The following is a 14944-nucleotide window of genomic DNA, read 5'->3' on the forward strand; positions in this document are numbered from 1 at the left end:
GACTGCTTTGGCCCATTTTAGAAGTGTTTTTTTTTACTGATGTTTTATTGTTGGCTTTCACATTCACTAATTTTATGTTCGGCAACAACAACAAAGAATCAATTATTATCATTATAAGCGATTCATTAATATAACTGTGTCTGCCCAAAGGCTTATTCATTGCTTTACAGTCCCAATCCCAATTTAAAAGGTGACCATTGTGTTCATATTCATAAGGTAGTGTAGTGAACACTCAAACAACACGCAGGGCTATGTAATTAAGAGAGAAGTAGGCAAGACGAAGGCGTGTCGTATGGATTTCTCCTTTTTTTTGGGGGGCCAAGCAAGGGGCCCATTAGAGCCGTTGAAGTGATAAGTGTGCACTGCTTAGACAATCACATTGTAGTTCATGTAGCCATCCTACAAACATCCTTCAGACACTTATGTATCACTTGCACACCCCGTCAGTGTAGTATTCGTGCACCGCCAGTAAGGGGACAGCACTTGCATTTTACTATTGAATACAACGAATGCAACGAAAGGGCACCGTACGACGGCATCACCTGTACGTTCCAAGTACAAATATCTTACATTATCCTTAAAAATACTTTGCCACACACTTACCAATGGCTCGACACACTCTCCATGATGTTCTTTGAAGTCCCCCTATAATCAACAAGGAAACTGCAAGATACACCTCTTAACTAACCTTTGTGCTGTCTTGTGGGGTCCAGTTGACCCAACTCCCAATGTTAAAGTGCCTTGGATAGCACAAGAGTTAAAGATATAAGACTCTAAACAATAGATGTAAATCTAATTCTAAGATTTATTTTTGTCTTAAAAGATCATTTTAACCATTGTGCTATTAACATCCCTTGGAGGCACTTTAACATTAGGAGTTGGGTCATCTAGACCCACTAGACAGTGCTCTGAATCTGTTTTCTTCAATGATTTGTGATCTTCACTGGTGTCCATGGATTACATGAAATCTTTCTACCTTTATCCACCTTTGTCATGGTAGGGATAACACATCAATGTAAGGGTGGGGTCATCTGGACCCCACAAGATAGCACAAGGGTTAAGAAATCCTACAAAGACCAATTCTCCAATAGTTTTAAAGTAATTTTTTCTCTTAAAACCTTTTTTTCAGTGTAGAAGGTCCAGGATCCAGGCACCAGGAGCCCTTCTCTTTGTTCTTTGTTTATAGTCATGCATCATGAGCTCAGCACATGAGAGTATTTAAAGTAAGCAAGCACCATTGAAGGCTGGAGGGACCAATCTGATAAAAAAAAGAAAAGTAAAAAAAACAAAACAGATAGTACCAAAATACAGCAAAACATCCAGGGACCGAGAGATTATATTTGTCTTTTCAGAGAGCAGCTACAAAGGGTGAGAAAAACTGACAAAAGAAGTGGATGTCATGTAAAAAAACCCCAGATATTTTCCTGTCAGGCTGCTTTTGTTTTGTGTGAGTGAGTGAGTGGATCTACAAAGGAAGTTTGTACAAAATAAAAGAGATGAGGAGGATGCAGCCCTTCATGGCTCCTGGCATCTGTGGAGAGGAGCAGCAGACCTGACTCCCAGCAGTCCAGCTGGGAGGAATGAATGTAGGCAGGAGGAGAGGCAGCGGAGCCTCCGGGTAATGATGTGTGAGGCGAAAGGTGAAGGAGTAGAGAGGCACACAGATATACACTTAACCTGATTGTCTGATGTGTGTACTTTCCTGAGTACTACAGATACTTCACTTTCAATTTCGCTCGACAGGCCTCTCGTGTCTCAGTCTAACCCTCTCCAGGTTTCTTTCTCTCCGTTGGTCCCGCCGTGTTTTTACAAAGGTGTGCGTCTTCTCGCCACACAAACACAGGTTTTTCTTCTTTGATGTAAAATGAAAAAGTTTCTTTCTGGAGTTTATTTTAGGTTAAAGGTTGACCAGAAGAGTTAAAAACACAGCTCTTATTTTGAAAAATAACTGCAGCAAAGCATCAACAGAATGTCTGTAGATGAATGTATATTCTTTGTACCATATTTTTGGCATTAAATATTGCTCTAAAAAAGGGATCAACTACGTTAATGACAGGAAGTGCCCATTTGAAATTACAGAATTAAAGGGAAAATAAAACCTTTGTAGTGATTATCAATATAATTTTGTCCAGTTTAACGGGCCAGATTATATAATTTTATTGTGCTATCCTAGGCACGTTAACGTAGGGAGTGGGGTCATCTAGACCCACTAGACAGTGCGCTGAACCTTTTTTCTTCACTGGTGTCCATGGATTACATGAAATCTTTCCACCTTTATCCACCTTTGTCATGGTAGGGAGAACACGTCAATGGAAGGGGGGGGGTCATCTAAGATAGCACAAGGGTTACCGGTCCGCCTTTGCCCTTTGGGCCATAGTCTGCCCACCCCTGCACTAAAGGCAAGGTGGGGTTCAATGTCTTCGCCAAGGACACATCCACACATGGGCGAAATCTAGTCGTCCGCTGCACCACAGCCACCCCCGGTGGCTCCAGCAACGCTGTAACCAGATTTAACGGGTCTTGCAGATCACTGAATGGAAAAGCCCAAAACTTTGAAATAAAATTATACAAACATCCTCATTTTACATTTAAATGAAAAAAAGAAATAATTTCAAGTGATCAATGTTAAAGATTTACAATTATTTCATATTGACCTTTTTTTCAAATTAAATTTTCTTAAAAAGATAATCTGTTCTAATCCCAAAGGATTAGAGGAGAGCGTGTTGACTTTTCAAAGGCAACGTTTTTTTTGTTTTATTTCCCTTTTTCTCCTCAGCAGTGGGAGAGCAGCCTCTCTCGTTTCGGTGAAAACGAAATTCTCCCAGAGTTTGAACTCAGCTGTTATAAATAGCCGCTCTCTGAAATATGATCGCATCCCCTGATGACTGCAGAATGTGGTGTTTCACAAGGTGATGGAGGAGAAAAAACAAAAGAAAGAAAACGAGCTGGAATGCAGCAGCATTTTTCTGGAGGGGCGACACTAAACGAGGATCATTACTTAGTTTGCCGCTTAAAGAAACGAAATCGAAAAAAAACAACACAGGAAAGACTCCTGAAAACATGGCTTTGTGCACGCTAATTGTTTTTTTCCGTGAGCTCCAAAAGCTCAAATGAGGAGAGAAAGCATTTTTATTTATATAAATTCGTATATGTATATAAAAATAAATATATATAAATAAATGCAAATTTATATATATATATATAATTAGTAATTCCTATATAATTAATATATATTAATTTATATAATATATAAGTTAATATATATATATATGAAAAAGGGGTAGCATCTGCGCAGGCAGGTGTGCATGTCTGCGCGAGTGCAGGTGGGCGGGTCCAGCAGACATGCAGAGACAGAGAAAAGGGGAGATAATGAGAAGCAGGGAGGAGGTGACGCTGGCGTGGGGAGAGACGGATAGTCACTAGAAATAGATGTGAAAAAAAAAATGGAAAGAAAGTGAGGTGTTGAGTCAAAGGAGGACGGGGCGGCGGGAGTTAAGACGTTCGACGGGGAGACAATGCGGAGGGGAATGAGAAATGAGACGAAATATTGCAGGAAAGAAAAATAAAAATAAATGAAAGCAATGAGAAGTCGCGAGGAACAGACAGGAGACACAAATAGACTTGTGAGGTTGAATCACTCTGGCAAGCAGGAACAAGCTGAAAGCACACAGGGGTATAGAGACCCCCTCCCCTCTGCATGTGTACTGATGGAGTGTGGAATGACAGGGGAAGGGCAGAGAGTGCTTACCAAAGGTGCAACAATGAAGACGAGGAGATGGAGATGAAGGTTAAGCGGGTGAAATATAATGTGCTTAGGGAGATGAGCTCACTTTGGCGTGCACACACATGAAACACCGAGGCTAATCTGGCAACACCCCGAATGTCTGAAACCCAGTTTTACTATTTATAACAGGCGACATATGGAGCCGCCACGACGGCAGGAATCACGTTTGGACTCATCGCAAAGCCGAGAAACATCAAACGTCTGCGGTGGACGCGGCGGCAGATGTATTGTTGGAAAGCATCGTTTAGCAACAGCAATTAGCAGCTCCTGTCTGTCGCATCGATTTCCTCCTGCTCGGCTGTACGTTCCCGCCTGTGCGTTATCTCTGGAGTCCGTTCAAAATAGGATGTGTGAATATTGCATCCGGATGAAAAAAAAATACGTTTAAGAAAAAGAAATAAATGAGCAAAGCGAAGGAGTAAACGGAAGAGAGAGATTCAGAAGTGCCACAAAGCTGTTATAGGTCAGCCGCGTTTTTCAAAGGATTTCAAAGAAATCGATGCCAAACGGGGTCAAGCCTCACATCTGGTGTTTAGAAATGCAGAGGAGGACTGGAGTTCACAGCCAGGAGGTGGGCAGGCGAGCAAACAACTAAACATCTAATCAAATGAAAAGAGGTCCAGAAAGCTAAAAATAAAGAGACAAGCAGGCCTCTTGATTGTTTGTTACGTAAAAATATGATTTATCCATGATAAAACGTACCACACATAAAATATACGCATGTACTTTCCTATATAAATAAAATATACGCATGTATATTTTATTTATATATATATATATAAATATATATATACACACACATTTATGTATATGTATTTTTTTAAATATATATACAAATTTTTTCCAATGTGGTACGTTTTATCCATAATAAAACAATATTAATTTTTTAATAGCAATTTTCTTAACCCTTTAACACCTCTTTGACATAACGTAATTCTTTCTTGATATTGATATCTTATGCCAATAACAAGATTTTGACACAGTTTTGCACTGACAAATGTCACTTTAGCACAGTTGCAATGCAGAATTGTACCTATCTGTAAATAGCAATACTTGTATTGAATACGTACATCATCAGGTTTTTTAAAAAGGGGTGGGAGCAGACAAGATTTCTCTTCAACCCACTCCTTTTCAAGCACACTGTATTATTTTATGTCTTTTAAACCACTGTGTGTTGACTTTTTCATTTGTTTTGTGTTTGAAATAAACTAAACGGAAACTGAAACTGACACATTACTAAAATAAAGTGTTGCATATCAGTGCAAAGCCACATGAGTCCACAAGAGAATCAGCTGATATATGTTAATTGCGTAATGCTACTGTAAAGTGTTACATGTCAGTCCAAAACTGCTTTTATCTGCCTCAGAATCTGCTGGAATTACACTACTTGTGTAAACGGTTAAAGAGTTGCGGTAATTTAAAGAATATAAGCGCTGGAGCTAAAACTCTGGTGTTATGGCTTTAAAAAGGTAGTGATGTCATGATCTTTGAAGATGAAATGTAATCTTGCAACCTAAACTCATTTCGATCTGTTGCACTGATAATTGGAAGTATGTCTTAAAATAAGTGTTAATTTTTAAAAAGAAATTTTTTGTTTAAAGGTCATTTAAATAAATACGTCCGCTGCCCTCTTGGTCAGAGATGCAGTTAAGAAATTAACGACAGTTTTTTTCATAATGACAGCTGTTCTGTTGCGTTTTTATTTCTATAGCAATTGTTTAATTTTTCGGTCGCCTGATGGTGACAAATATGTTTGTCATTTGAAAGGCATCCACAAAAGTAGATTTTTAAAATTTTCTTGGCAACAGTTTTATTCTTAACCACGCCCACATTCCTATTATGTTCATAGTGTATGTCATATATCATTTCATTTGGCATAAGCCGAGGATTTGTACATTAAATGTTCACAATATTCCGGTAAGAGCAAAAGAAGAACGCCACTTTTGTGAGCTCGCCATGTAATGCAGTTCAATATCTACAACTTCGAAAACCAAATTTTTTTTCTGAAGTAGTTTCCCGATGATACTTGAGGCGTTAGGAGGTGATAGATGGCCGCCTCTTTCTTGAATCAAAGGTCAACGAATATTCAGTTGAGGTTGTAGACGTGAGCTTGCGGCATTTTCGCAATATTTGGGTAAAAGACATGCAAGCAGCAGGGGACCGCTACTTTTGCGAACTTGCCATGCTAACACTATTTAAAACTATTGAACTAAATGTACTTTCTTTGGGTACGAGGTGCGTGCAAAATTTGGCGGGGGCCAAATCTTTGTTAGAATGCGCCATAAGAAAGAATTGCGAAAACAGTTTATTCTTCGGAGTCTAGGGCTACTGTTGGCCAAGATTTAGAGTAGAATTACACATTTTAAGATAAATTTTGTCCAAGTTATATGCAAATTATCAATCACAAAACTAGTTTCATTGAAAATATAAGATGAAATAAGATCAAATGACAAGATATTCAAGATCTGTTTTCTTAAAACTGTTGTTTCATCTTACTGAAAAGTTAGAAGTAATGTAGTTTTGTTTATATTAAGTTTGAAAAAAAGACATTTAAACTACCGTATTTTCCGGACTATAAGTCGCTCGGAGTATAAGTCGCACCAGCCCAAAAATGCATTATAAAGTAGAAAAAAACACAGATAAGTCAAACTGGACTATAAGTCGCATTTATTTGACAAAATCTGAGACCAAGATATAATAACTTGCAGAAACTCATATGACCCAATCATAGCAGACTGTTTATCTCATAATTTCACAGTAATTTTTTCTCATACTTATTCATTTATTCCTTTCATGAAGCATCATTGGCCAACTAATACTCTGTTTTCATCCTATATTTGCTGAAACAGTTGTCATTTTTATTGCATTTCTGAATCTATGAAATCATTGGAAAATAGAATATTATGTTTTTATCTTCAAGATCTTACTGTGAAAAAAGGTTTGCTGATCCTCTGAGTCACTTAACATACTCTTAACACTTAACATACCTCATACATCAAATTGACCCAGGAACATCATCTCTGTTCCTCACAAATGAACATAACAGGAGGGTTAACAATGTATTTATTTCAATTTAGTTCTAATATAAGTCCCTGCGGAGTATAAGTCGCACCCCTTGCCAAACTATGAAAAAAAAGGGCGACTTATAGTCCGGAAAATACGATAGAAACTTGACAAAAATTCTTAATTTTTCTTTTCCTGTCTTTAAAGTTCACACATACTCCAATCCCAAATATATTTTTCAAATCACTCACAAATATTATTATCTATATAAATGAAAGGAAACATTCCATTTTTAATGTTAGAAATAAGAGTTAGAATTGCAAAGGGATGGGATGTTAGTGTTGTCTTCATACCAGTCTGAAAGAATAATATAGTCAATGTTGAAGCTCCTCTCTCAACCTTTGGAGATGCCATCTTTCCCTTCCCCTGACTCGTTTCTGCATCGTTTCTCTCAGCTGGGAAGCTTCCTAAGCGACAAATGTTCCGCCGAACCCCGGCGTGAAAGCGGAGACGCCCATCAGGAGAGAAGACGATTAAACATACAAATGAAACCGCGGGTACGTCGACGGGAAGGAAGAAAACGCAAAACAAAAGCCAGAGACCTCGGCACAGACAGCGAAGCAGCGGGTTGATAAGCTATTTAGACCCAAATGGTTCCCTGAAGCACTTCCTCTGCTTTATTTGAGCAAAAGACAAAACAGAACATGAAGTTTTTATGCTCATCATGAAATTATAACTCTTGATGAGAAGCTATTTTATTACTTTTTTGTTGCATATTAATGGAGACCTCTCTTTAAAATCAGAATTTGCTCATTCCTGGTTATTTTAAAGCTTTTAACAATTCCTGAGGGAATTTAGGTCACTTTCACCGTGGTCCACATGCATGCATCCCATAATTTCATTTTAAGAAACAGCTCTCTCGTGTCTGCAGGTTCTGCAGGCTTCATTAATTCAGGATTGTGGCGTATGGACATGGACTGCTTCATACCGGTAAATGCAAAACAAGGCAGGAAATTTTCTGTCCACCAATAGGAAGATTGGGAATTTATCAACAAAACTGTATCTGCCACTTAGAAAAAACAAACAAACGAAACAACAAAGCCCTGATGGTAGGAGGTGCTTCCATGGCGTGCGTTAAAAAGTAATAACCGCACACTTCGTCAGCCATTAACCCTTACCTGATCCAGGAAAACAGTGAGGGGAATTAAGGCTCAGTTTCTGGGAGCCTGCTTCTTGGGGAGGCCCCTTACCCCTTCTTTGCATGTGTGTGAGGTGGTGGGAGTGAGTGGGCATCAGAGGAGACACTCCCTGATGCATCGGGGGGGGGGGGGGGGGGGGGGGGCATGTCCTGATGCCTAATGTCTAGGGGAATGCCAAAATCTGTTGACATTGCCCATTGTTTGCTTGTACAGTGCTTGGTCCAACCCACTTTCCTTCTTCCATCTTTTCAATTGCACATCAGACATGTACCGCTCTTGTGATTGACAACTCAGAAAGACAGGATCTGTCCACACAGTGCCCCCACACATACACACGCCACGTCAACACAAAATACATTCATTTGTGTGTGTAAGGTGGAGGCAGTCTTTGCCATGTCTGGACTTACCAGCTGGGGACCTACCTGGAGTACCGATGTAAGCCCCTTCTGGGTGGTACCGGTTTGTCTATGGGGTCGGTGGGAATCAAGACCCCCATGTGGTGACAGGCCGTCAGCTTGGGCTGGCAGGGTTTCCAAGTTGGTTGGGGCCCCAGGCATGGCGGCGACGGGGGTTAGGTGTCTGGTCGGCGCTGGATTTCCCTCTGCCTTTTTCTCCTTTCTGGAGGGGCCTTCCTGCCACCACAGCTGCTTTGTCTGCTGTTGACATTTGCGTAAACCCCTGAGCGCAGACACCTGCTCACCTTTGCACCAATGCAGACATTTGTATGCAGGCAGGATACATGGTCATGTATGCACATACATGTTTGCTTGTGAGTCAGCCTAGTTTGGTGAATGTAATCTGTGGGACTGCATAGACTGTATAAAGGGTATAAAATTCCTATTTGACAATTATATGTTTATATGGATGTTGCTAGTGTGTGGATGTTTCTTTTTAAAACAATTTTTACATTCTCGCCATGAAGTCATGTTGTGTGAAGTAGTGTCAGACGTTTGACCGTTAAACCGGTTTGGGTTCAGGATGGACTTTTTTGCTAATGACGACCTCTTCTTCCTCTTTCGGCTTTTCCCATCAGGGGTCGCCACAGCGAAACATCAACCCTCTCGAGGATGAGTCGCATGGTTAACTTGGCAATGTTTTACGCCGGATGCCTTTCCTGACGCAACCCTCTCAATTTTCCTGGCTTAAGGCACAGAAGCAGAGAAGGGAACAGAGAGCAGCCCTGATTCGAACCCTGGTTTCACGGACGGAAGGCGCCGCAAACCAGCCCGAGCTAAACCGGCTCCCTTGCTAATGACGACCTAATTGGTTAAAATGAGTGAACAGGAATCAGACAAGTCTGTGATGGAAATCACTGAATATCTTCTTACATTTCTGCACAAAGATGACTTAAACTCCTGGACACCTTTGAGTTTGTAAACCGCACTTTCCATAGTGTGTTGGCTGTCTGGGCCGAGGTGACTGGGAGAGATATCAAAGATGCTTTTGGCGAGTCATCCACACACTCGTCTTTTCATGTTTGCTTCATGACATCGGGTCAGACTCACAAGCGAGTGGGGAAGGATGAGTTACGTTTGATGCAACAGGTAGCGAGGAATGCTTGGATCGGTGTTTGCCAGCCTTGGTGACCTGTGGGTCGTGTTAGCTGGAAGGCTAATGTAGATGCAGACAACAACCAAAGCATGCTGTAAAAACACAAACCATTGAACTGAATGGGCTTCTGAATGGAGGGGTGCAGCTACAGACTGTCCAGCATTCTTAGACGTTTTTGTTGCTTTGTGCTCCTGGATAGTCTTGACGACTTCTAGTTGACACCCTGCAACTGGCTGTCACGGATTCAATTTTGCTTAACAATAGATACAAAAGAAGGAAGAGCCACTAAACTTATGGTCCTGTGTCATTATTGTACATTTTTTTCTTAGGGAAAAAGGGAAAACTATTAATCATATATAGAAAGTTTTAAAGTAACACTAGGATCATCTATTACAGTGTTTTTCAACCAGTGTGCCGTGAGAAATTTCCCTCATTAACTGATCTAAAACATTTTCCATCTCCAGGAAATCAGCTCTTTGTTCATCCAAACAGGCCCTGATAAAACACTGAGAAGTTAAGAATGTGAAATATCATAAAATTATTTTTTCTTTGTGTTTATATGATTCTATTAAAGACATTTTGATTAGAATAACGGGATACCGCCATTTAGCAGCAGCTATAAGTGTGTAAGGAAAAGTCCCGCCCCTTTAACTGTCTCCACCAATCATTCTTGAAGGCTAAATCACATGTCATCAGTCTGACCAATCAGAAGTGGTTAAAGTATTCACTTCCTTGTTTCGATTTAGTGCAAAAAAGTCTCTCTGTTCTAACAAAAATACCAGCTAAAGCTCGTCTTTAGCGGTGTAGCTTTCCACAGAATCTGGTATCAGACTGGAACAAGTGAACAAAACCATGAAGCTCAAAGACGCTGGTCTTTCTACGGTCGGCGGATTACGGGCACTACATCTCCCATGATGCAGTAAAGTGACTGTTTTAGCGCACAATGAGTCTCTCCTCTTAACGTCTTAAAACAACGACCACACATCAAACAGTTTTTGAATCTTTTGACTTAATTTTTAATACATCTTTTAGACAAAAACAGCTGCAGCTTACAGCGTTTTCTGCAACAATTATCACAAAAATGCATGTGAGGTTGCAGAGCGGCTGGAAATCAATACAGACTGAGCTTTTTTTCTTTTTCTTTTCATTTATCTATTTTTTTGGATGCTGGTGTGCCGCGGGATTTTTGTCAAGGTTAAAGTGTGCCGTGGCTCAAAAAAGGTTGAAAAACACTGATCTATTGCAACATTGTTGTCAGTGGTCTTGTAAACATGTGCTATCCTAGGCACTTTAACATTGGGATTGGGTCATCTAGACCCACTAGACAGTGCTCTGAACCTTTTTTCTTCAATGATTTGTGATCTTCACTGGTGTTCATGGATTACACGAAATTTTTCCACCTTTATCCACCTTTGTCATGGTAGGGAGAACACGCCAAAGTAAGGGGGGGGGGGGGTCATCTAAAATAGCACAAGTGTTAAATACGAGTATGACGTTTTTAGGCAAAATGAAAAAACCTGTGTGGTTTTCTAATGCCCCATACACTCCAGGCATTAGATGCATGCAGAACATGGGTTTTTAAAAATGCTTGAAGCATTTTCTCTTCACATTGGGCTGCCGTTTCCCCATATTAGTGCATGTACTCACTGTTGGAAGAAGTTTGGTGCGAAATATTGACACAGTGCAAATCTCATGAATCTAGGGCAGGGGTTGTCAAAATGCGGCCCGCTAGGAAGAGTTTTTGCGCCCCTCAATAAATCCCAATTGATGGTTATTAAACCAGCTGTACATTGCTTGGTAAAAATATTGTTTCGGGATTTCTGGTGACACCTACAGGAAATAAAAGGTAATTACACTTGGGTGTCAATGGTACAGTGTATTCATTTCACCACAAGAGGGCAGACAACATTTTCTATGTAACTGCCTCTGCGAAAGGAAGGACTGTGGAAAAAAAAGTTTTGCTGGCGATGAGAAAAGGTGCTTTCTAGCTACAACAAATGCTTACTTTGTCGTACCTCATGGGCTGGATACAGTCATGTGCCTCAATTGAAAGCAGGTAAATGCAATACTCAAAGAATTCAAAATAAACCGTCACTATGTTACAAATCATAAAAACGATGTCAAATTTACCGGCGAGGAGCGCAACAATAAGCTCCAACAACTACAACGAGTCTATGCTGTACAGCAGATAATGTTTACAAAAATGGCTAATAAATCTACTGAAGCTGTGAGAGAAGCTAGCTACGTTGTGGCTTTGGAAATGCCCCGGCGTAGTAATGGGAGTATGTCTGCTAAAAGTAGGCAGCATTGTTTGTCCAGAGCAAAAGAAAAAGTTTGAAGGAATAAGTCTGTCAAATGGTACAATTACAACACAAGTAGAAGATCTGTGCAGCAATCTTCAATAGCATCTGGGAAAACATCTGGAGGGCCTGGTAAATGCACAAATGACACCTAGTCATTAAAACAAAATTTCTTTAAGAGCTTAGTGGGGATTGGGTCTGGGAGACAAGTTGAGGTTTCGGAGGACGTTATAACCCAGGGCTGCTTGTTACGTCGATCGCGATCGACTGGTAGATCTTCAAGGACATGAGGGAAGATAGCAGGCCGGCAAAGATAAATAACCAAAAAAAAATAAAAATATATTTGTAAAAAATCATCAGCGAACCAAAATCCCTACCGAAAAGGTTGTGACTTGTGACTTTTATGTTGCACATTTGCACCGAAACAAATTCCTACTCTGTGTAGCTACACAGAATATGGCAATAAAAACCTCTTGATCTTGAATCTTGATTGACATGCGGAAGGATACATGCGTGTTTGACCCTTGTGCTATCTTAGATGACCCCACCCTTACATTGACGTGTTCTCCCTACCATGACAAAGGTGGATAAAGGTGGAAAGATTTCATGTAATCCATGGACACCAGTGAAGATCACAAATCCTTGAAGAAAAAAGGTTCAGACCACTGTCTAGTGGGTCTAGACCAGTGTTTTTCAACCAGTGTGCCGCGGCACACTAGTGTGCCGTGGGAGATGGTCAAGTGTGCCGTGAGAAATTTCCCTCATTAACTGATCTAAAAACATTTTCCATCTCCAGGAAATCAGCTCTTTGTTCATCCAAACAGGTCCTGAGAAAACACTGAGTAGTTAGGAATATAAAAGATCTTAAAATTACTTTTTCTTTGTGCTTATTTAATTCTATTAAAGACATTTTGATAATAATGATGGTACCGCGATTTACCTGCAGCTATAGCAGTTTGCGGAAAAGTCCCGCCCATTTAACTGTCTCCGCCAATCATTCTTGAAGGCTTAATCACATGTCATCAGTCTGACCAATCAGAAGTGCTTAAAGTCTTCACTTCCTTGTTCTTAATTCTGCTGATAAAGTCTCTCAGTTCCGACAGAAATACAGGCTAAAGCTCGTCTTTAGCGGGGTAGCTTTCCACAGAATCCGGTGTCAGACCGTGGAACAAGAGAACAAAACAATGAAGCTCAGAGAAGAGAGTCTGTCTGCCCTTTTCGGCCATTTTCACACTACATCTCCCATGATGCATTGGCTAAAAGGGACAGCGCAAGATGAGTCGACCTTGTGAAACGTCTTGAAACCACAACAAACAAACACTTTCTAAATTTTCTAATTTAACTTTTATTTCATCTGTTAGAAAAAACAGCCGCAACTTCCTGCTTTTTCTGCCATGGTTATCACAAAAATCCACGTGAGATTGCGGCGGGGGGGGGGGGGGGGGGGGGGGGGGCTGTCGATCAATACAGACCATGAATTTCTCCTTTTTTTTTTTTTTTTTTTTGGATGCTGGTGTGCCGCGGGATTTTTGTCAAGGTTAAAGTGTGCCCTCTGCACTCTGCACCTGGGGCTGGGATCGGCCCTTCCCTGGCTCTGGGACGGGACGGGACAACCCTCTCGGGGCCCCCGGTCGCTCTGGGTGTCACCCGCTTCGGCTGCGGGGCCTGGGGGGGGGGGGGGGGGGGGGGGGGGGGTTGTCGGCCCTGTCCTGTGGGGGGGCGTTCTGGGGGGGAGGGGGGGCCCATTATTAGTACGGGTCGGGGGGGCTAGCGGGTCGGGGTCTCCGCTGAGGCTATCAGTGGTTGCCTCGGCCGGTTGGCCTCCTCGGTCCCGTCGAGGCCTGACCAGAGCTCTTCTAGGGCCGGCGTCTGGGGGTGGGGGCCTGGGCTTGCTCCGGGGGGGGGCGACGCTTTCTGGCTCCTCTCTCTCTGTGTGGGGTGGGTGGTGCCGGGCCTGGGGTGTCGGCGCCTCCGGGGGTGGGCCCCTGGGCTGGGTGGCCCTGGCCCCTTTGCTGGGGGTGGGCTGGGGGACGGCTGTTTGACCACCGGGGGACAGTCTACCAGCTGTCCCCAACTTACCCCCTTCCTTATATAACCTCATATTAGGGTGAGGGGGTGGGGGGTTTAGCCTGCGATGCGCCTTGGGGGGGGGCTACTTGGGAGTGGCCCCCCTCCTATGGTTGCCGTATGGAGTGGGCCCCCCCTCTTTCGGTTTTATTTGCACCTCAGACACGTAGGGTCCTTGGTAGGGGGGGTGCTTGGACATCACTGCAAGCAAGCAGCAGATGTCCTCCTGGCACCCTACCCGCCAATTTTAACCGCACCTTAGACATTTAGGGCCCCTTGGTGTGGAGGGTGAGGGGACATCACTGTGAGTAATCAGGAGATGTCCCCTTAGTGCCCTACTCGCCAATTTTAACTGCACCCCCCTTAGTACACACACCCCTCCCCCTTCAATATATACATTCAAACATAAACACACACACATGCACACAAACACCCTCTCAAACACCCATACACGCACACACATTTTACAAGGAAGGTGGGACCTGGGTCCATCTGTCCCCTACCCCGTCCCTGGTGGGGGGTGCGGGCCTCTTGGCGATGGCGGCCGTGTCCCTTGGGTGCCGGCTCCCTGGGCCCGGCGGTGCTCTCTCCGCGCGGTGGGGGGGTTCATATTACACCTGAGCCGGGGGTGTTCGTGTCCCTGGGGGGTGGGTCCTGGTCCTTGCCCCTGGGCGCTGGGCCCCGCCAAACTTCCAACATGGCCGAGCCTGGTCGGGCCATATTTATAACATCCCTTATGGGCCGCCCTTTTTTCCCCGGGGTTCCCCCCTCCTGGGCGGGGGCGGCGGGCCCCTGCCTTGCTCCTACCTGGACCAACCGTGGGCCGGGTGGGTGGCTGCCTGGAGTGTGGAGCGGGTCTCCCTTGGGGGGTCCTGGCTCGTACCTGGGGTCGGGGCGGGGGGATGCCCGGAACTCCTGGGTGGTGGTGGGGTGCTCGTCTGGGGCTGTGGGCGTCCCTCTCCGGTGGGGCCCTGCGTTGGGCTCTTCCGGCGCGGCGGGGGGCTGCTTTCCTGGCTGGGCTGGGGCGGCGCTCTCTTTCC

The sequence above is a fragment of the Oryzias latipes genome, chromosome 18 (genome assembly GCF_053564925.1).
Source record: "Oryzias latipes strain Hd-rR chromosome 18, Olatipes_Hd-rR_3.1".
Lineage (NCBI taxonomy): Eukaryota > Metazoa > Chordata > Actinopteri > Beloniformes > Adrianichthyidae > Oryzias > Oryzias latipes.